This window comes from Prinia subflava (genome assembly GCF_021018805.1).
Source record: "Prinia subflava isolate CZ2003 ecotype Zambia chromosome W unlocalized genomic scaffold, Cam_Psub_1.2 scaffold_37_NEW, whole genome shotgun sequence".
Taxonomy (NCBI): Eukaryota; Metazoa; Chordata; class Aves; order Passeriformes; family Cisticolidae; genus Prinia; species Prinia subflava.
The window spans coordinates 1,361,172-1,382,812 of NW_026960612.1; the positions used below are offsets into that span (position 1 = coordinate 1,361,172).

Here is a 21,641-nt window from a genome sequence, read left to right on the forward strand (position 1 = left end):
CACCATCTAGAGGGAGTGCCAGTCCACAGCTAGAAATAGGACAGGGTGCAACAGCAAAGGTGCCAAATCCTAACATTGAATGGGGAGACTGGTCAGAAAGGGATTTAGATGAGGCTGCAGGTTAAACCAATATTCACCCACACTTACGGCTCAGTCCCTTTAAACTCCAGAGCAGGCTGGCCAACCACAGCCACACCTGAGCTTGGAGGAGAGGTTTCCAAGTGGCTACTATGCTCCTACCGACTTTGGGAGGGAAGAGAAAGAACAAAACAACCCAGCAGCCAGGTAGAGGAAGGAGCTCTTCCTGAGCAGGAGGCAGCAATCAGCTGCTATATCGCCTGCTCTGCAGCAGTCGGCTGGGTGAACATGGGGCACTCGGGGCCGCTGATGTGCATCACATGAGCTCTCCATCCCCAGCACATCCTTCCTCACTGGGAAAGGACAGAAACCCCCAGGACACCCAGCTGTGGGGTCTGTTGCTGAAATCCTGCAGGGCTTCTGCTGAAAAAGGCACTTAAAATGCATGCTAAAAATAGCCTGCACTGATGCTATATTTAGCAGGAGGGTGCACACTTTCAAAAAAAGGCTGTCGCCCTCTCCAGCAGCAGAGGGAAGGCAGCCAGGTATGCCCCTGGGATGGTCCTGCATTCCAGCCCTGCTGCAGCGGCAGGTGCTGGCACCCCAGCCTGAGTATGCCTCGGGAGAGCCACCTTTTCCTATGGAAATGTGAAGACGGTGCAGGAAACCATTTGCAAGGTCACTGGGTAGAGGTTTCATCCCCCAGAGGCCAAATGGGATGCAGGACCCTGGACCTCCCTGCAAGCTGTGCTGCTGGCCAGTCCCACAAATGGATGATTCCCTCCCTGTGCCAGAGTTTTTCCAAGTGCAATAATGAGCATCAGGTTTTCATAAAGCACTGACGGATATGTTGCTTCATCCAGGTGCCAGGAGAGCCAGGCATGGCCACTGAAAACTTGTCAGTTAGTGAAAACACAAAATCTCCTACTTTGCCTGCCTAGCCAAGTATCTGTTAAAACTCTTGACTAACTGTCTCTCAAGTAAAGGGCAAAACGCTCATTCCCTGGCTGGACTGCTTAGGCTATGGGGGCAGATCCAGAGCTGACATGACACAGGCACCAGTGTCTGCTTTGGCAAGCCCAAAGGGGCAGGTTTGTACTTTCCACATTTCGTGCTGGGTTTCCTCTCCCCCAGAGCAAAGCTGAGGGGATGTGCAGCACAAGAGAGGATGCCACACGGTCCATGTAGATGCTGCATAGGAAAAAGTGGCACCTTCTCCCCTTGACTTGCTGAGCCCTGTGGGGTGGCAAGACGTGGCAGAGAGTGTGCCACCTCCAGGGCCCGGGAGGAGCCACTGAAAGCCAAGCTTCTAATTAAGACCAAAGCTTTGATTAATTGAGTCCAATTCACCTGTGACATGAAGAGTCCCAATCCCATCAACAATAATGGAACTGCATCGGCTTACACCCGTAATGACTTCAAATCAGTGGCATAATAAAGCTAATTCCATACTTTTTCAGGTCCGGCTGACCAGGCTGCCAAGGGAGGGCAGGAGACAGCCTTCCTCCCTCAGCACCAACACCTGCTCAAGGGCAGTGTGAACAGCCCAAGGGTTGGAAATACAGGAAATGTAAAAAATAAACTAAGTTTCCAACAAGACCAAGGCTTAGTTTGAACACAAGGTGACCCTGTGCAAGTGCTGATGACAAAGCAACACTGCCCACAACTACTCTCCAGGAAGAGGAACCCTGAGAGGTTCCTTTACAGGTTTCCAACCTGCCGTGTGCTGCTGAGCCATCCCACCAAGCTGAACCCACTAGCTCGGTGCACCAGGGACAGAACTTGTGTCACATGCTGGATAGCACCTTCCAGGGCATGGGAAGGAGCTCCTAAGAGACAACCATGTGCTGGCAGCTCTGAGGAGGAATGTGGAGAAACATGGAAGTTGCCCGATGTAGGCAGACATGCAAATCAGCAGCTGCGGGGCCACATTGACACCCTCCTAATTGCCACGGCGCCCCCAGCTCTCTCGGGCCAGGGACTGGGAGTAGCCAGGAGGGGCTGGAAGGAGCGAAACCCTTCTGTGGGAGCAGGGGATGTGCTGCCAGCTCAGTACTTCCAGGTCGGTGCCGCCCTGGGACAGCCTGAGTGCCCCAAGGGATGGGAACAGCCCAGCTTGGCCCCCAGCCGCCCTACACAGGCCACTGCCTCGCGCACACATATTTGTCTCTGCCTCCAGCCAAAAAAACCTAAGCCAACACTCTTTAGAAGAGACGCCCATTATTTTAGAGCAGTCAAGTTATGACTGGTCTGATTTCCATAATACACACTCTGCAAACATCTGCCTGTCATTTAAGGCTCGGCTCCACTGGGACAGAACTTAATAGGGCAGATCTTTGAGCCACTGTCTATGGAGGTCTCCTTGCTGCTTCAGACATCCTGGGGCACAAGTGTGCCCAACAGGTCAGGCTGGTCACTCCTCGCTCCTGCAGCCACATCCAACTTCACGTTTCTGAGCCCTTCCCTGCTCACCCACTGATGCTCCCACTCCCATCGAAGGAGGGCTCTGTCCCCTTCTCTGCCAGAAGTATCTGCTCATGCCAATGACCCAGTGTCACCCATCAGAGGACCCAGCAAAGTGTCCCTCATCATGGAAATCTAGCAAATCATCTGGCACCTTCAGGTTGTCTGCCTTTTTGCAAGTTGGCTGTTTAAACCTGAGTGTCCCAATTAGATGAAGTTAAATGCTGACCTGTGTTGCCTTAGTTTTTCTGAGATTTTTTAAAGCCTTCTACTTGCTTGTAAGATGGAGTCAGTTCTTTAGCTACTGTTGCGATATTAAGGGTCAGTCTTTCACTTTCTCATGCTTTAGAACATAAACAACCTTTCTTGTTTTTGTTCACTGTCCTTTGCTTACATATTTCCAGCCTGAAAACAATGTTAGTTGACAGCTGGCATGGCCAGTGGGGTGAAGGGGTAGTAACCCCAAGAGCCAATGTGCTTCCAGACCCACAAAATTATAAAAGGAAAGAAATAAACAGGCTAGGCCGCTCTTTTCTCAGTAGGGAGCAGCTTTCACTGAAGACTCTGCCTCCGTGTTGTTGATTATTGTGTTCCAGGCAACAGCCCTGAACAACGAGCTAGCTGGCAAGAAAGTTATCCAAGCATTATTAGACTGCTCCCTCCCTACAAAGAGACCGCAAATTAGTGTTTACTTTGGAGGCCAAGTGGGCCAACTTTGAGAAACTGTGCCTGCCCCACCATTCCACAGGTTTCCCAGGGGCTCCCTGGGGGCTCCTCAGCACACACCTCCACACCATGCCCTTGCTCTGCATTTAGCCCGGGCTCCATCCTGGTCTGACGCAGCATTTAGCTCCTGGTTTTATTCCCTGCATGCTGTACTGGGTGAGCTGAAACAACCGAGTCTCTGTGCTGCAGTGAGTTGACACAGGCTAAGTCAATTAGCTGCTATTGATGCGATGCTCATCTAGGCCAGATCAAAAGACAAAAAAAGAAAAGCCTCATACTGAGAGGAATCAGGTCCAATCAACACATTTGTCTTCGATACTTCAGTCAAAATATTTCAGATGGGAAAGGGAGATGGCTGATGCTTCCCAAAGCAACTAGGTACAAGCTTGCTTTCCTAGGGCAGGAGGGGCAGAGGGGCCAGGCAGAGCATTGCAGTTCCCATTCACCTCTGCTCCAACCTTTGCTTCCATTCAACAAATCCTTTTAATAAACTGTCGTGGTTGCGGGGGGAGGTCAATTTTTCCAGGAGGATGTGGGCAGGCCAATCTGTGATCAGCTTTTCTGCTGGCACCTAGATTGGTCACTCGGAGGTTTGGACACGCCTCTGAGGACACAAAGAGTTAAAAGCAGGACTCCAGGGAAGTTCAGTCTCTTTTGGGTTCCAGTTTCAGCAGTGGAAACATCTCCTCTCCCCTGCTCAGCTCTGGGCTGAGTGGGGGAGGGGGAAGCCACGTGGCCGGGCTCAGGACAACCACGCGGTAGAACTAAAGTAAGCTGGGGCCCCGGGGGGGGGAGAAGAGAATAGACAAGACTCTAGAACTGAGCTGCCCCATCCAGGATGGAGGGGTGGAAAACTGTGGAAGTGCCTTCCGTGTGTGCTCCCCCCCCCCTCCCCCCCCCCCCTCCGGGAGAAGATGCCCAGCCACGGGGGAGTTGCCCATCCTGGGAGTGCCTGAGCCTGCAGCTCTGCCGAGAGCTAAAAACTGTTAACCCTTACTTGGCAGAAAGAAACTTTTCTTAGACATTGATTCTCATGACTAGTGGTTTCAGAGGAGAGAGGGAAGCAGCCTGAGACCGAGATAATAAAGCACGATTAAAAAGAACTCAATAAGCAAAGAATGAGAAGAGTAGCTTTCTGAGCTAGACTTTTCTTGCATAATGTAAACCATAGACTGAACTTAAGTCTCTTTTGAACATAAACTGCATTTTAAGTAAATACAGCTGCCCCTGCTTTTGTTACAGTGACTAGCACTTAAAGAGTGGAGCGAGCAGAGAAGAGAGTGGGAGGGTGTGGTAACACCCTCTGCCCTCAGGGGAGACCTGCTCTTGGAACCTCGGCCCCTGGGGAAAAAGGGGGAGAGCTCAGCATGCAAGTATCTTTAAAAGAGCCCTGTATGCAGCTTCAGCCTATGGACAGCGGTGAGAGCGCTAGACATAAGAAAAAAAGAGAGTGTCACCCTGGCAGACTTCTCTGGGCGGTGCCACAGGTGACATAGAAACACATAAGGGGTAGACCCGTGTTTTCTGAAGAACAGTCTGTAGTGCGAGAGAGACTCCTCTCTCCCTTGCTAAATTGAAGATTTTTTTTTTTTTTTGAGTGGTGATTGTTTGATTTAAAACCCAAAGGTTTAGTCTATAGAGAGTAATGTGTAGGGAGTAGAAACTGGGAGAAGAGATGTTCTGAAAAGTTTTTATTTCTGTCTCTGTGTGTGTTTAAGAGTTTTCTGTCTCTGTTCTTATGTAATGTAATAAAGTTTTAGGTTTTTTTTTTTGTTTTCAAGATTTAAGCCTGCTCTGCTCTGTTCCTGATCACATCCCACAGTAGTTGTTAGAGAAAAAACATATATTCATGGGTGCATTAACATCTAGCCAGTGCTAACCCATGACATAAACACACAGAAAAGCTAAATATATTCCGTAAGTTCAAGCTAAGGCACTTTCCATTTCAGAGTGGGCTGCTTAAGCTCTGTAAGTCTCCTAGTTCACCCCTGACTCAAACCAACACTCTTTGCAGCTTGTGCATAACATTCTTCAGGAAGGACACAAAAGATCACAATGCACCACAGGCCTCGCATGTCCTCCTCCTCTGGGCAGGATTATTATTTTGATGATCTCTGCTCTGTATCAGCCATCCCAAGGAGTGCTGGTCTTCCCACTGACTTTTGCAAAACTACACCAGTCAGCAGGCATTACATCCAATACCAAGCATTGTGAGCACCAAGCCCATTTTTACCTCCAAAAAACATAAAATGTTTCTTTTGAGACGCTGACAATTACTGATGAGTAGGCTTCACCTACAGCTGGACTGAAGGAAATCAAAACTGGTAAAGGACAAAAGCAGGTCTGCAACACCGAGCGGTAGCTGTGCAGCCTTGCAGCCTTCAGCTTCAGTTCGGCTCCTCGAGCAGCTGCTGCTGTTGAGAGGTATCATGCCATGCTGCTCCTCACTTCAAAGAAGACAACCATAAGGAGAACTATTAAAGCAATTAAAAAATATTTTCTGTAGGATGTAATCTACCCAGAGATGAATGGGAATAATTATTTTGCTGCAGATTTTTATGTGGTTTTTTTAAGGCAATAACTGGTTGAACATTCATTCTAAGTAGTTACCTACAGTAACTTCCACCTTATTGAAATGAGAGACTAGAGATACCATGTTTTTTCACAATGTGGGCTACATATTCCATAGCATATTTCACAGTAACATCTATACTCACTAACCCTTTTCCCATTCAGTTCACAATCCCATAAACACCTCTGCAGCATCTCATGCAACTGTTCATGTAGAAAAGAGTGCTTTGTGTTTTTCTCAAAGCAGCGAAGGCAGCAGTTCAACAGCTTGAAGTGAGAAGATCCAGCTCCAGTTTACCAGGCAGCTGTCTGAAATCGCTCCCTCAAATTCTCACTGAAGAGCAAGACCTAACATCAATAACCTTGCCTTAGCATTCTTTAATCTGCATACCTTGAACCCTTTATTCTTCCTCTTCTGCTCTGTTGCCCCACCTCTGAAATGGATATTATGCCACACTGTAGATAGGGAAATAGGCCCTGAGACATCAACCACTGAGCTGAAGTTGTTGTCAAGGGTTGGCACTGACCAGATGCTAGTCCACCCATGAGTATGTTTTTCCTAACAACTACTGTAGGATGTGATCAAGAACAGAGCAGAGCAGGCCCAAAACTTAAAAAATAGAAAGCAAACTTTATTAAACTACATAAGAACAGAAATAGAAAAAAAAACCTAAACACACAAAAACAGAAATGAAAACCTCCCAGAACATTTCTTCTCCCCCAATTTCCACCCTTCCACACTCAAACCAAACCCTAGGTTCTCAATCAAAACAATCACCACTCAAAAAAACCCTAATCTTCTTCAGCAAGGGAGAGAGGAGTCTCTCTCGCACCATAGACTCCCCACAGGAAACAGAGGTCCACCCTCCCGTGTTCCCATGTCACCCATGGCACCGCCCGAAGAAGTCTGCCAGGGTGACACCCTCCTTTCCATGTCCAGTGCTCTCACCACCGTCCATGGACCAAAGCTGCATATAGGGCTCTTTTAGGGATGCTTGGCCAAGCCTCATTTCAGGACAGCAGTCCCCCCCATTTTCCTCTGGGGCCAAGGGTTCCAAGAAAAGAGATCTTCATCCATGAAGGCAGAGGACGCCACCACACCCTCTTCCTCTCTTCTCTGTTTGCTCCACTCCTACAATGGCAGTCACTGCAGCAAAGTCGAGCCAACTGCATCCACCCAAATACAGTCTTATGTTCAGGAGGATTCAGGTTCAGTCTATGGTTAATATTATGCAAGAAAAGTCCAGCCCAAAAAGCCACTCCTCTTCATTTCTGCCCATCTGGGATTCTTTTCATCTTCCTTTGACATCTCAGTCCCAGGCTGTCTCTGTCTCTTCTCTCAAACCACCAGCCAAGAGAAATCAATGTCTGGAAAGTTTTGTTCTGCCTCAGAAAGAGTTAAAAGTCTCTGGCTCCCGGCAGGGCTCGGCACTCCCCCACACAGCCGGGCACTTTCCACTTCCCCCCCCCACTCCTTCTCCGCTGCCGGGTGCTGCCAATATCAATTCCAAAGCAGCAATTTCTCTCGGGGGGGGGGGGGGAAGAAAGGGGAACGGGGATGGAAGGCACCTCCACAGTTCTCCACCCTTCCATCCTGAAGAGGCTCCGCATGGCTCTTCCCCTCCCCCCACCCAGCCCCACAAGCTGGGGGGGTGGAAAGGGGAGATGTGTGCTCACCCTGGGACCGGAACCAAAGAGGCAGTCCCTCTGGAAGTCCTTGCTTTTAACTCCTTGTGTTCTCAGAGGCGTGTCCAACCTCTCAGTGGCTACTCCGGGTGCCAGCATACAACCTGACCACTGATTGATTTGCCCACAACTTCCTGGAAAACTCACTTCCCCCTCAAACCAGGACAGTTGTGCATCAAGACTTCCTGAAATCCTTTGAATATCAGTTCATTCCAGGTATTTTTGAATTCTGGGTATTTTAGGACCTAGGTCTATTATTCACTTTTGGTTTGATAGATATGTTTTCTGTAGCTGTTACTTGAAACATTACCATCTCCTGTCTGCCTCTTAAGTGCCCATGGCCATGTATCAGCACCAGCTGTCCTGATCTGGGGATGCCAAGAGACTTCAAGCTCCTCCAGATGTTTCACAAACACATGCTCACCCCTGTTATAAACACCCCAAAAGATGGAACAGAAACAGAAAAAGGTCAAAGCCAACAGACCTCTTTTCAAAAAAGGCTTTTTTTGGTTTGATTAGACCCCTGAGATGTCAGTCCTGAAGAGACACACAGAGGGATTTAGGTCACATATCACAACACTGAAGTGCACTGCTTTCCTCTTTATCGGTTAAGGCATAAGCCACATATTGATTCAATAAAGGCAGTTAACTGACATTAAAATTTTCATGAATCAGCTGTGAAAAAATGTTAAAGAACTCAAATCAATTAAAAAAGATCTATTTTAGAAATTCCTTTGTAATTTAAATTTATTGGGAGGTGGGGTAGGGAAGAAATAACCCCAGAAGAAAACAGTTTTACTTTTTTTGAGATTATGCATCTTTCACCAAATACTTAAAAAGAAATCTCACTTCATATTGGTAATAACAAGGGATTATCAGAGTCCTTGATTTACTGTTGAAGTCTGCAGTGAAGTTTCATACCTTGAGTGCGGTGCAGCCTAATCCCTGCATGTGATTACATTTAGGAGTGAGAGGGAGGTATGCAGGGGGTGGGGAGAAGCAATTTTTATTGAAGACAATGCTTCAGGCAGCCCTGGAGCAGAGTGGATCCAGTTTGAAAAGAATTGGCAACCCTAAAACTTCTTGATAAGATAAAAATTCATTGATGTTGGCTCACACTAGGCCCATTTCAACTCTGCACTTGTCCTCTGTGTTTCCTTGGCATATTTGTTCCTTTCCTCTATCTGCTTTAGCATAACTTTATTTTTCTCTTTTATATTTAGCTAACTGCACCCAGGGACTGGAGGGATTGATTTTTTGTTTTGACTTATTGTTTGAAGATCTGTAACTCAAAGCAGCTTCTTGCGCCTCTGATGTCTAAGCCCAAGCAGTATAAAAGGTAAAGCTCATCCTATGTACCAAAGTGAGCAGGGATACCATTTTATAATCAGTCATCTGTGGTTTATTTTGCGTTTTGGGGAAGAAAACTATTTTGAAACTTTATAGGCAATAATACTTTAAATAAATATTCTCATGGCAGATACTGCACATGCCAGTTCCCTTTTTAAAGACAGACAGCTATTGCTTACCACTCAGGGGAATAACAAAAAAAATCCTAATTAAAGGAGGCCATTATACATCAGAAGATATTTTGAGCATCACGTCACACTACCAACAGCCTATTGCAGCCAAAATGTTACCATGCAAATGTAAAAATGCTCTCGCTCAGAGATGCGCTGCCATGAGGCCAGCGAAAATCACCGCTGGGAGGGGAAGGCAGGAGCCAGAGACCTGCTCCTCAGTGCTGCTGCTCGTAAACAGCCAGCGCTCATTGCCATGTTAATACCACACCGTCCCGAGACACGGAGGGATGGAGACGGATTTTTGCTTGCTTCCTCCGCCTTCTGAGGGCCAAACTCTGGAGATTTCTCCTTTTCCCAGGCAATTCTTCCCTCCCTCCACCCCCCGGACAAAAATGCCTCTGGGCTGTTTTAAACAAGCAGCACCTCAGGACGTGGCACCCGGGTTTCTCACTGCACACGCACATTTCTGTAGCGTGTAAAACCAACAGCCATGGCACACATGGACTTTGTTTATAATTGCCAGTCTCTGCTATTCCCTGAAGTTGCCCAGCTTGATGAAATATGGTTACATATGCAAACATTATCTCCCAATTATAACATCATTTTCTGCTCTGCTGGACAGTGTGACCAGCATTTGTCATCTTGCCGCCCCCGCCCGCCACATCATTCATGTGTCTATAATTGTCATCAAGATGTGGCATGTCAGCAGGACTCCCACGTCCGCTGCTCCCCATCTCCACGCAGTCACTCAGGTAACAAACCCATAATCTCACCCTGTTTTCATGATGGTTGAATTATACATAATTATTTCTGCACAGTGATTGATTTCTGCCTGAATAGAGACCTCTGCCTTTTTTCAATGCGAGCGAGTGGCAGCCAAGTCCCTCCATCTAGGAGGAGGCAGCAGCCTTTGAAGAGATCAAAGCCAAGGCCGCGAGCAGTTGTGCGCCCTGGGAATATGGAAAGCCTTTATGCTCTCAACCTCATTTCCAACATCATGTTGGATTGCAGCTGCATTACATTCTGCCAGCATTCTTAATGCTTTTAGTACTGACTCTGACATCACTGATAGCTGTTTTAAAGTAACAAAAGCTGAAAGATGACTTATTTTCACAACTCCATAATTGGAACATGCAAAGTTAGGGGAAGGGAGTGTTTGTTTTTAATCTGAGATACAAAAGAAAGCACAGAAAATTATACAAGTTCCCCAAAATTAAAAACATGTTTTTCATATGGAAAGAACAGAGGGGGCATTTTTATAGCCTAGACCACACAAAATTAACTGATTATGCACATGCTTTTTCAAACCTAAAGGCTGAAGTAAAAATACGAGCAAGCGAGTCAAATTGGGAAAAAATATTGTGACTCACAGTACATTTAGTGACTTTTAGCACCTGATGCAAGGGAAAATAATGCAGATGCCCAGGCTGTTGTTTCCCCTCAGCAGCTCCTTGTAGCAAACTGACAGTAGTTCACTTACCTTAAACCAGGCACACAGCACATGGCAAACACTAAATCTCTATTAATTATCTAAAAAGATAAATAATGACCTAAAAGTATAAAATACTGCAAAGCTTTATTTAAGCCTCCCTCTCTTCCAGTCATACAGACAATTCTTGGGCTGCCTTAAAACTACTCTTGCCACAATACTGTTTTCAGGGGCATCAAATGCTCCTACGCTCCTTCTCTCTCCTCATCTGGCTTTGCTGGTGAAAGCGAAAGTGAATTTCTATCAAGAAAAGACTGTCCTGAATTTTAATTAAATGTACATCCATATTACCCTGAAAAAATATTTTCAGGGAACTTAAAAAATCTATCAGCAGAAAGGAGGTAGGATAAGGAGGATGCAAAAAGCAAGAGCCCAGGAGGGCACAGCAGCTGAACCACTCTGTGTGGGTGTTCTGCCCAGTCTGAGCACCAGGGCAACTTTGACAAATATTTTTATTCATGGTAAAACCACTGAATAGGAGACTTTAAGAGCAATAATTTTGAAATATGGTCCTGCCGCTACAGTGTGCAGAGTGGTGAGCAAGGAAGAATGTGCAAATAAAGCATAAGCTGTAAAGAATTAAACATTACAAGCACCCATGTATTATCAATAAAAATAATTTCCTCTTAGCTGTATCATTTTTGTTCTGCTGTACTAACACTCCTTTCCTCCCTGTAGTCATTAAAACTTTGACTCAAAGACAACAGCAAAGGGATCTGGCCTCCCTCCCTATGGACACAGAGCTTATGTCCCTGTCATTTCAAGGCTGGGAAAATGTCTCATTTTCACTTTCACTGTTCCTTAACACACTAACCATACTGAGGCTGAAATTAGAGTCAAATGTAGCAAGCTCTTTTCCAAGATGTAAAAGCTTATCATTTTCTTAGTATCAAGACAGAAGTATTTTCTGTTGTAATCCAAGGTTTTGGGATTTTTCCTCCCTGTACTCTCCTGCCATCCCCAACAAATTTACTGCTTCCTGTGCACAGTTTGCTTTTTAAAACCAGGACTAATTCTTTGTGTCTCTGGTGTTCACTCTGATAAGCAGAGGGATGCTCGTAAAGCAACACAGAGGGAAGAGTGGCAAGATACGGGGAGCTGAAGCCGTCACTGTAAACAGAGGGATTTGCTGCCATTATCTGCAGGACAGCTAATTCAACTTCTGCCTGTCCCACAAGGAGTCTCAGGTATCTGGAAACGAATGCCAGCCTCCAAACACTGAGCAAGTAACATGCATAGCATTGCAGAAGTCTCCAAAACATTCACCACTATGAAGATACAGCAGAAAAATAACTTTTACATGATGCTGCAACCCTACCTTTCAACATCAAGCCATTACTATGATGAAAAAGTATGTTTTACTGTAATTACTGCTAATTTTTCCCTTCTGGGGACTTTTGTGTTCATTTACGGAGGATTCGCTTGCTACTTGATACTTTTTCTTGAAAGCTTGCTCCTGTTCCGCAGCTATTCAGCGAAATTCAAGAGACACTATTTAGCCCAAAAGAGGCACCTGAAGGCTGTCTGCCAGGTTTTCACCCTGTGCAGCCCACTCCATAACCTCTACAGGCAGCATTCTGTGCCCAAGCAGAGGCACAGCTTCTCCTCATGCAGGATTCTTTGGTAACCACATTAGAGAGAGTCAGCAATCCTGACAACCAACCTCACCAGCTCCTGAAATCAGGAACTGAAATCCCTTCAAAGTGACTACCTGCAGGACCACAACAAACTGAGTTTTAAGTTTGGCTGTGGTGCTGGGGACCTTGCAGCAAGCAGCTGAGGCCACAGTGTATATCAGCTGTAGCTAGAGGTGTGAGGAAACAAAAGAAAAGGCCACAGATGACCCGAGTAACCTAGCAGGGCAATGGCACCAGGGCACACCGCTTAAGAAGCACAGATAGGAAGCTGAGAGCTGTGCTCCAGTGAACACAGCCTGGCTGCACTGTAGTGTGTGTTAAAATAGAAGATATTTCAGGATGCCTAGGGAAAAGTTTAAAGCTTCCAGCTGCAAATGAGCTGGCATCTCCTTGCAAACCATTCTTCCCACCAGAGGTTGCCAAGACACAGAACATGGACATCACTGAGGCCTTGCCAGGTGCCCACCACAGCTGGAAGAGGAATACAGATGCCATTGCTGCTGAGATGCCATCCCAAAAAGCTGCTCTGAGGTCTTCCTATCCCCACAGTAAACAACAAAAGTCCCACCAGGCCGGTGCCAGGGCAGCTGACAGAGAAACCCTGGCTGGTCATTCCCAGCACATTGTGTGCAAGAGCTGTGAATCAATGGCAGATTCCCAGGAGAGGGAATGCACCGTGCTTGTTATCTAATTTGTTTGCACTGAACTTCTGAGAGGGAGGGAAACAAAAGTGAGGGATGAAAATAATAATGTTGAGGGCAAACAGCCTGCTCCCCTTCAGAGGAGAAAGCAAACAGAAAACCAAGTGGGAAGATGTGAGTACTGTTGTGTGGCAGGGAGGGAAAATGAGAAAACACAGTCTGTTTTTTGACAAAACCTTTTTTTGGCTAGTTTTCTTAGGTCCCTTCTTGTTTTTATTTAGAAACTTCAGTAGATTGTTTGCTCCTTCATTCAAAGGCTAGATATGAAACACAGCCACAGCCAGCATTGACACAAACTTTCTTCCTATCTGCACTGGCTTTAATCCCCTTATTTTCCCTCCCTCCACCACGCACATCTCGGTTTTTACTTTCTCAGGCTTCTCGTTTGCTTTCATGAAAAAAAATAAAATCAAAACCAACCTAAGAAATATATTTTTAGAAGTAAGCTGTCTTTCAGGTGAATTCCAAAGTGAACTCAGGAAATATGGATTTTGTTCCCACCTCTGCCATCACCTTCCTCTAAGACTCCGAACAAATGTTGCTTTTTTGGGTCCTCATTTGCAGAAGTCTCCTCCCAGACTCTGCCTTTGCTTTTGGGAGTGGAGTGGGGAGAAGTAGAGGACATCCACACACACAAACACACACATAACCCCAGTGCTACCGTGGGCGCCAGGGATACTTCCCAGCAATCTGCCGGCAGTCACTGACACACCGCAATTTCCACAGGTCACATCCTCATGCTACACTCTAGGTTGGGCAATTATACACAGAATTTACCTATTTCATGCTTAATTGCACAGGCACAAACTTTTGCTCCGGCCCCGAACAGCTATAATTTACCAGCAGCACTTATGTTACTACAGGCACCTCTGCTAGTCCTGGCTTAAATTCCTAGGATCAAATCTCAGCCACTGGCTTAACCAGCCATCCCCTCCTGGGAGAACCCAGCAGAGAGAGAGGAAGCACAAGCAACACCAGAAAGGCCAACGTCAGCCCATGGCTGACCTGTGAGCTATGGGCTCCTGGGCTGTGACACGCCACCTCCAGAAGAAAAATTCAACACCCACCTGTAGGCTCTTCTGCTGACTGAACCTGAAAAAGTAATTTGTCCACTAGATGTTGGCCAGAGAGATTAATTTAATGGAGGAAGGTATTTTTTGTGCAGTAAGCACTACTGTGTAACTATCTGACCGTATTTACTTGGAGTCCTGGAAGACAAGCTTCACAAACTCACTGCTGAGATCTTCTCCTAGGAAGTCTGCCTGTGCCCCAAACACAAGGGTTTCTGAACTGGCTTTGATTCAACCACGTTTCCCAACTGAATATTTATTGTTCTGCCCCATTAGCCTGCATTATTCTCACACACATGTCCTTGGAAAGAAAAAGCAGTAAAAGGAAGGATTTAAAGTGTCAAAGAAAGAGGGAAAGCTCCCTACACAAGTTGTTTTGGAAGCACCCTTGAACTAAAACATGTTTCAAGACAGCGTTTTGACCAGCTCTCCTACACTCTCTTAATATTTCCTTATTACAAAGTATGAAGTCATCCTCTTACAGGTCACTCTGATAAGATTATATTTGCCAGTTATAAAAATAAAAAGTGTTTGCAATATTATTGCTGTCAAACTGTCTGGGGAGTCACCTAAAAAACTAGCATTTTCTTGTGGTTCTCCTATTCCTTCCTTCTGAAGATTCACATCTAAAACAGGATCACTGCGCTATTATCTTAGAAATATCCTCAAAATAAGATATTTTGAGATATTAAGAGATAGGAAAAAAAAGTCTTAACAAAACCTGAAAAATCCACACACCTAAAGAGCTAAGCTTTTTAAAGTTTTATTTCTTCTCTTTCTCCTTTAAATCCGGCACAGCTTCCTTTTCTTCCTATAGAAAGAGTATTTAAGACATGAAATAAAGTGCAAGAGAGGTTTTGAGTAGCAGCTTTTTCAAATCCAACATGTTAATTTGAAACTTATTTTTTCAAGTTGAATTTCAGTTGTGTGCAGGAGGCAATGGGGCAGTAAAAACCAGACCAAAATACAGCCCAGCATGCTTCTGTCAGAGGGCAGCTAAACGAAAGGCATTCTAAAGGGGTAAGCTATTTTAATCGCTTGAGTTTTCAAAAATGTATTCCCGTATGTTTGATGTATGGCCTATTTCCTCAATATCCTCACCAGCTCTCCCAGTGCCAGCTGGGTGAGCTCACTGCTCCTTCCCGTGTTGCTCTCCAGCAGGCTGGAGGGGACCTGGGCCTGCCCCTGCCTGCCCCATCACTCTGGGCTCCCACACCTGACCCCCGCTCACCTGTGAGCTCCCGCCCCACTCCCAAAGCTCCCCGAGAGGCTGAGCCTGCACATGCGTTTGTATTTGATAAAGGAGGCCCTGGGTGTGAACACAAGGACAGTTTTTACACTTGGTAGGGCCTAATTCACACACAGATGTTCAGGGAAGAAATCAGCCTCCCCTAGTTTGGAGGGGTCCCTGCACTGGGTCAAGCCCAGCTATTCTCCTGCTCCACCTCAACTTTTCTGTACACAAGTGTTTTTACAGTTTAATATACAGAAGTGCTGCTGACCAGACCTCAAGGATGGAACAAGCTGCCACAAAGCCTAAATTGAGGAGAGGGCACAGATGTGAGAATGAAGCCACTCTGTAAAAACTAATTGAAGAAGATGTACAATGGAATTTTGCGGCACGGGACAGAACATGGGTTGGTGGTAAGAACCTTGCTCACTGTGAGTCCAAAGGGAATGATATGAAACTGCAATGAAGGAAATACAGGACTGGCAGTGAGCAAAATAAGAGTGAGGAAAAACACAATGACCATTTGTAACTGCAGCTTCCTGAACCCAATACAGCACCACTCAAACTTCAGAAAGGCGAGACCCTCAACAAATCACTGGATTGTGGCATTTAAACAAAGTAAACATATTTGTGTTGCTGGACAGAGTTCATCTGCATTTTAGCACATCAGCAGGCTAAAGGCCTTCTCTCAGACCATGGTCTGCATTTGACACATGTTGACACCTTTAATCATCACCTCCACACTGTACTTTTTTTCATGCTAGACAAAGCTTGCCAATGCAAGACTTGATAGGGATGAAGAAAGATCAAGGAAAAAGATATGCCAGAACTGTGGAGAGACAAAAGACGGTCACAAAGATAAGCCTCTGAGACAGTTTTGAAACACTGAAAAAGGCAGAAAATGGAAGAAATAGAGCCTCATAGCATAGCTAAGTGACCAGTTACAGAGAGAGAGCTCTGAGCAGCCAGTGTCTCTAGGATGCCTACTCAGAAATATAGAGCCTGCAGGGATAGCATTTTAGAGATCATCGCTCTCCACCTCTGAGCCAACAAAACTGCACAACAAAAGTTCCATGATCCCTTTCCTTGTCTTCTGTACATGATGAAACAAACAATTCCCAGACTGGTTTCCTTTGAGTAATGACTGCAACCCCATCCACACCTCCGTTCAAGTCAGCCAAGGTGAAGCTGAGCTGTCATCAGTATCCATATGATTTCAGCATCGTGCCTTCCAGTTCTGTGCAATCTCACTCCTTGTGCTGACACTAGGAGGTTTATCACAGCTCCCACAAGTCCCAGGTTTCTGAGAGCAGGGCCACTGGGTATGTGTAGTGCCTGGCACTGTGCTGGACGTGCAGCACCAGCCTGTTTCAAACTATTTTAGAGCTGCCTCACTCAGAAAGCAAGGAGGTGAAAGGAAAAAAAAAGGTCACACAAGCAGCTTTCTGCTGCTCTTTCCCAAAGCAGCATTACTAGGGCTGCCTCGGACCACCAGCACATGCCCACATACCCTGCTCTTTTGAAGCAGCAGCACTGTTAGAAGGTACCTCACAGCAAACGCTTGCATGAAGTCCTGTGCTCCCAAGGGACTCCTTCCCCTGCCCTGGTCTGGGTGAAGCAGACTTGTGCAGCACTGTTTGAAGTGTGGGCTGGGGTACAGAAAGTGCTCGGATAGACAGATGCTTTTGGGAATTAACTGCTCTCTGGCTTGCTTAATAATTCCTAGCCAAAGCAATTATCTGGTTTATATGTTACAGCTGGTGACAGCACTACACTTACTTTTTAAGTTGAGCTGCCCATTTTATAAATATTCAGTCAAAGCCCCATAACTTTACACTGTAATTTTTGCTGACTAAGCTCATCCCATTGATTTTCATGCCTCAACCTTACCTATATCCACAGCCATTTAAAGAAAATAAACAATCATTGAGTCAACCTTTCAGCTCCATGAAAATGCTCTTCTACACAAGGGATTTGGTAACTTTGAAGATCACAGGCAAAGATATTCTAAGCCCTTCATCTCATCCTGAAGCCCCAGCAAGCAACACCACCACCAGAAGCCACAGAAGGCCAGTCACTTTTCCTCATGCAGTTCAGGCCTCTTTTCTTCCCCTTTATGAGAGCAGGCAATCCCTGAATGATTAGCACAGTTGGTGCACATGTTAACTCCCTACTACACTTTTAGCTCAAGCCCAAAGATTCAATGAATACATTTTTATTTAAGTGCTCAATCACTTTCTTGCTGAGAGGACAGATTCCTTTGAAGTGGGAATCCCAAACTAAATAAACATATCCACGAGATCCAAGTCTCAAATAGAAGCCACTGGCTTGCTAGATTAAGTTATTCTGAATGCAATTTTCTTAAGTGAATCTAACTTACGAAGGGCCTGAGCAAGAGAGACACTAATCCCCAAGTGCCTGGGCAGGAGCAGCACGCCAGGCAGCTGCACCTCCTGCCACCAGTGTCCTGCAGAAAGGGACAGAACCCAGCAGCCAGATGAGAACTGTCCTCATGCCAAACATGTCTTGCAACCAAAATCAGCTTGGAGAGAAATGCCTGCTATCTCAGACGGGGCAGTTTGGGGTAAATGGGAGCCATACATGCACAGTTGGAGTGTCACAGCACATGGTTTCCCTGCAGCAGTGGGGAGGACACCAGCTGAGGACACCCTGGCTCAAGCAGGTCAAGAACCGACTGCCTGGCTCCCAGCAGTGTTTCCCTTGAAGCAGACAGAGTGGATCAGTGTCCATCCACGTGAGAGCAGCACAGGAGTGCACAGCAGGACACACACACACAGACCTCACGCCGCAAAATGTTCAATGTCCATCTTAAAACAGACTCTTGCACGTTTGTCTCTGTCTTCTTGAGAGACATAGTGTTTTACTACTAGGAAAAAAAAAAAGCACATGCCTATAATAGGACTTCAGAAATATTAGGCAGCAGTAAAATGCTTTTGTGTGGATTATTTCCTTCCCATATCAGGAGGCATTTTTGCTAACTATAAACAGAAGTTAAATGTTACATTCCCCTGGGGAATGGTTTCTCCCCCCTCAGGGACCCCTAGAGCTTGTAACCATGTAGTTTAACCCTTCCTTCCCTTTCTGACCCTATTGGCTGTGTCCCAATTACCCCTCCCTGGGAGAAGCTCAGATAAGACCCTCTCCTTCCACACTCATCCTCTTTCCCCTCTGGTCACCACCTGGAATAAACGTCTTGAACTACAGCTGGGGGTCAGAGCCTCTTTTGGATCCTTTGTCCTGTCCATGAAATATTCCTCCAAAGCCCTCTAAGGTCTGAGCTAGCCTTGGAACATTGAAGGGGCTACAGGGGAATTTATTTCAGTTAAGTACTCAAGAGAAGCCAGGCCTGCGGTACCCAGGCTTTTCAATACCTGCAGGCATGCAGCACTGCAACTATCTAGAAAAAGCCTTTTCCTCTTTTGATGTCTGAACCTGTGGAGCTTCAGGATTTCTTCTTGAGCCATATTCTCCTTGGCACTTGCAGCCCATAACAAGCTATTCTTATTAACATTTTTTCTGGGCTGGGATTAAGTTGGAAAATAGACAGGAATGACATTTTGCTTGAACCACTTTAACAAGTAAGCAGCAGCTCAGCCATTTAAAGTTTATATTGAATGAGCTCCTAGATATATAGAAAAAAGGGATATTTAGGACATAAACGCACACAGGTATTGCTATACAAAAGCTCCAACTTTGATGATTTGCAATGGGTGGGGTTTTTGATAATGCCTCTGCTCAAGCCACACACAATTGCTGCCTCTACACTGAGACATCAGGAGAACATTTTATTTCCCCTTGCCCATTCACAATTACATAGATTTGCTAATTGTATCAATGTGACAAGGAGGAGGCAGCAAAAGCTGAAAATGTGTTCTCTTCACCAGTATGTGCCAAAGATCACAGTAACAATGAACTATATACTTAAGACTCTGCCTGGAGCTCTGACCAGGAGTAACCAGACCAAGCTTCAGACAAGGACAACCTAGAGCCACTGTGGTAACTTGTTCTGCTCCCTTTTCCAAATGCAGGATTCATCTTATTAAGTGGGAGAAAGAAAACACCACCAAAACGTATCCCATGACCATTCACATCTTAGGTTTACGTTTCACAGTGGCCTGACTTGTAACTTAGACTGATCAGCTGGGACTGCTTGAGTCAGAGCAGCTGAGAGACACGTTTGCAGCAATGAGGTGCCACTACTAGGGCCAAGCAGATTCCTGTTCTTTCCCGGTGCTGCCACTTGGCACGACTCACCGAGCTCCTCAGAAAATAGTGCTAAAATTCCTCCCTGGACAAATGCTAATACACTCCGTCAAGTTCTGCTTCCAGACAGCCGGGAAGATTTGTGCTCCTCTGTGCTTGATTTCAAAGTTATTTAAGGAGCTAATCAGCATCATTCGGCTGCACTGCGAAGCCGCGCGCCACGCAGGGCAAAGCTACAGAGCTTCGGTGTTGGATAAGCAGCTCTGGCTTGTGGACCCGCTCAGCTGCCCTTTTCCTCAGACACAGGCCTGGGGTTAGTGAGGGAAGAGAGACATCTGCAACAGGACCGCAGCTGTCTAAGGCCCCCAGAGCATCCTGCTCCCATGCCAACTTGGGAATCAGAGCAAAGCTTTCTGGTGGGTGATATGGGAGCAGGAGCCCAGCCACAACTTCTGCACTGTGAAAGCCTGTTTCATACTGGGCCAGGGAGGTTTCAGCCGACCACAGCTCCCAGCAATTCCCTACAACTGCACATTGAGAAGAAGCAAATTCTCAGGAAAAGACAATACGATGAAAAATCAGGTTTGTGTCCTTCTGTAGCTCCCATACGTTCCCCTTGGGGCTCCAAAATTTCCCCACAAGCAAGTGAATCAGCCTACTTTCAGAGAAACAGAAGGTGTAGATAGGGAAACAAAACCCTTTCACTGAAGCTCTGTAGCCACTAATTTTTGCTATTTCTACCCTCATCCTTCCTTCTGCCCAAATTATCCTCTGAATCTCCTGGGACATTTGCTCTTCAAGATGGGAACTAACTCCATACCCCCTGCCATGCAGAAACACACCAAGAATATCCAAAATTTGGGCTAGTCCTGTGTTGTTCCCAGCAATCCAACTCTCTTAGAAGAATTCCTCCTCATTTTCAGATATGCTGCATTGGGCAAGTTGCCATCAAATGTTTATACACTGTATCCTCTGACCTATTTAACACATCCAGCTGCTACAGAGAGCCAGTTGAGCCACAAAGAAACCCAGACCCTGAAAACACATAAGAACAGACAAAAGGCAGGTTGCAGAAATCCCCTAACTTTCCATAGGAAGTTTAATTAATGGAGAATGAGAAATAAATCCAAAATTATCTTCTGGATGAATTTACAACATGAAGAAATGATCCTTCTTCAGTCACCTCCTCTGTTTCCACCAAACAGTCAAGAAAGCTTTGCCACCCCAAAACTAGTCTTGTTAACCAAAGCAGAAAACCCACACGTTAGAAAACAAACAGCTGTCTCCATCTCCCATCTTCAGTACCCCCGTGATGCTCAGAAACCACCAAGAGCTATCTCGAGCACACAGGATGCACATTCGCCAGGTGCCACTGTGGTCTGGTGCCATCACAGGCCACTTCTGCAGCCCCCAAAGCGACTGCTGTGCTTCTCCACTCACCCACCTAGCTGATGAGAACATAGACTGCAGCATGAGGCTCCCACCTGAACTTGCAATTAACACTCTCCTGCTCCTACTAATACAACTTGGAAATAGCAAATCAGTTGCCAGTAAAATAAGAAAACTGGAAAAAAAAAAAAAAAAAAACAAAAAAAAACCAAAAAAAAACCAAAAAAAAAAGGGGGGGAGGAGAATGGGGAAGACAAGACCTCTCTAACAATAGCAGATTTTGGAAGATTCTAAATCCTTCTCAAACACCCTCTCCCTTCCAAAAGCTGCACTGAAATTAGACCTCCATTTTTATATTATGGTTTATTAGGCAAGTTGTGTCTGACTATAGATTTGTACTTTTAATTTTACAAAGCAAGCTTCTAAAGCATTTACCTTTTTGAAAAAAAGGGAAGGGTTTTTTTCTTCCCCTCTACATATGGTGATGAAACTTTTTTGCCTTTCCAGGAAAGCTTTGCTCTTCCTTCTTAAAGATGGTCCTTGCTCTGTGTCTGGATGCCATTCCTCAGGGGTGCAGCCCCTGGGCAGTTTGCAGTCAGCAGATCTTTCCAAGATGGAAAAAAAGATTCAGCGCCCCAGGGTGCTTTTTTAATCCTGGCTAACACCTCCAGGCAACAGATGCATCAACAAGAAGCGTCTTTGTCATGCAAATAGCGGGGCACAGGTACACACCAAGCACAAATGGCTGGGGACTGCTGACACCCCAGGGGAGACCTCTGCCTCCAGTGCTTGCTGATCTCAGCTGCTCCTTGCCCCGAGCCCGCCACGCTGCCCTGGAAAGGGGAGGCAGAGC

The 21,641-nt window shown here is 46.0% G+C and overlaps 1 protein-coding gene across 5 annotated transcripts in view; it reads right to left on the reverse strand.

Moving 5' to 3' along the window:
- The window catches only part of LOC134565176 (lymphoid enhancer-binding factor 1-like), an 84,143-nt gene that overhangs the window by 56,612 nt on the left and 5,890 nt on the right, over positions 1-21,641 (reverse strand). The gene's annotated exons all lie outside the window — the stretch shown is intronic.